This window comes from Schistocerca piceifrons, chromosome 1, assembly GCF_021461385.2.
Source record: "Schistocerca piceifrons isolate TAMUIC-IGC-003096 chromosome 1, iqSchPice1.1, whole genome shotgun sequence".
Taxonomy (NCBI): Eukaryota; Metazoa; Arthropoda; class Insecta; order Orthoptera; family Acrididae; genus Schistocerca; species Schistocerca piceifrons.
The window spans coordinates 1,251,732,213-1,251,734,429 of NC_060138.1; positions in this window are offsets into that span (position 1 = coordinate 1,251,732,213).

Below are 2,217 nucleotides of genomic sequence, written 5' to 3' on the forward strand. Positions count from 1 at the left end.
ACCAGTGCAGAATTGAGTGCTATATCTGGGAAAATATTTCAATTACTGAAAGACAGACCTGGTATCGTAGTTATGCCAGTAACAGGAGTGAAAATTATCGGTGCTACTGGGAGGGCCAGTAAACCGGTCAGAAAACAGATTTTTGTCAACTTCGAGATATGTGGGGCACGATTTGAACAAGAGTTTGTCGTCGTGCCAGACTTAACTACGGAAGTAATTATCGGGTTAGAGTGGCTATTAAAGTACTGTGCAGTGATTAATTGCGAAAGCAAAACTTTGACATGTACATCACAAGATAAAACAATAGTAGTTAGTTTTGACGAGGCAGGAGACGGTGTGCATAGGCAATACAAGCCCATACACATTGATAACTGACCCGATGCCATTGACGTAGGTATGAATTTGAATCACTGTGACGGGAGGAATCTCGGCATTGACAATAGCGTAAAAAGTGAATTGGAAAGTATTGTAGACGGTGTGTCAAACGTAACACACGAACAAAGACGAGGATTGTATGAAGTAATAATGAGGAATAAGAGTGTGTTTTCAGACAGACTGGGACTTGTGGATGAGATAATCAAATTCCTTCCACGGATTGACATTAGTATTGGTGTGAAAAAAGGATCGTTTGCGAAAAATAATGAAGCTAAAAATCGATGCTCGCATACGTCGTTATGACGGTAAGGCGTGTTTCGCTAAGTTTGCAATCGGAGACTTAGTACTTGTAAAAGCTCATGAGAAATCGAGCGAGATAGACAATGAAATCTCTAAATTTAAATTTGTTTATAATGGACCATATAAAGTCATTGGTATACCTCACACAAATGTTTATTGCTTACAGTATCCAAGCTCTGGAAAACTATTAGGTGTACGGAACATTGTAGACTTGAAATTGTACGAGCCTAGGATTGATTAATACCACAGAATGGGTAATTTGAACAGTATGTAAATATAGAGTGTACGATTTAACGATCTACTAGTTTGCCATGCTTTTGCCTGACAAAGAGGACATTAAAGAAGTTGTAATTACTAAGTAATTAATTTGGACTAAATGATTTAAGAGTAACTGATTATTAATCAATTGAGAAATCCAAGCTGCTAGTTTAAGTTTTCAGCGGAGTCACAGTAGATTAAGGAATGTATATATGATTTTGTAGCTAGCTGTAAGATTTCGTAAATATGTGATTTACTAGTCATTGCTGATGTACTTAGACGCTGTTTTAAGTTTCAGGTTAGTACTTGCGTGTGATGATGGACAGTGTTGAGTTATCCACTGTGATAGTGTTAATGGACTCCTTGAGATTAATCTGGAGTGAGTTTTTCCGAAAGAATTCAGTGAAACGGACGTTCTGGAAATGCCGTTGCACAGGTGAGTGAGATCAAGCGTGCCGCACAGGATGGCGCAACAATACTGGCGAGGAGGAGCCGCTGTCGGCTCTTGTGCCGCTCTTGGCATTCTTTGTAATTGCGGGTACGGAGGGCGGAGTTGTTTTTCTTGCTGGACAGCTGCTGTGAAAGAATTCTGATGTTAATATTTATGTTTTTGTCGATCTGCTGTATATTATTTTCTTGTTTAGCGTTAAGTGGACTCTCACGACAAGAATATTAATTATGAAAAGGTTATATAAAATGTGTATTCTATGTAATAATTTATAAATTTGCGTATTTTGATATACCTATTTTTTATGACCATGTACTCTGGTTAATTTTGTAAATAGTATTCCATTTCTTGATACTGTTAGGAATTTTGCTGATTTAGAATAGCTGAACCATTTTCTAAGTTTTCTATGAATTTTAATATGTTGTGAACCTGTTTTCTTTTGTGTAAGATGACAGACTGGAATACGGTTAGGAGTGTCTCCACTCAATTATTATGGTATAAATTGGTTTATGATTAATTAGCCTAATACTAAATATTCTTGATATTTTGAGCATATGTATTTCCGCTGTTTTTTCTTTTTTTTCTTTTTGGGACATTTTCTGAGTCTGTTTAGGTTACACAAACATTTTCAGACAATATGGGGCAAGTGTAACGCCAGTTATGCGTATCCTCATATTTCCATCTATTGTACTATAAATTTTTTTCCTTATTTTGTTACCTGAAGATATGACATTTCTGTGTCTTTATATATTGTAATTGTCTTTCTATTTATATATATATACAAATATATATATATATATATATATATATATATATATATATGCATTTATGTCGAT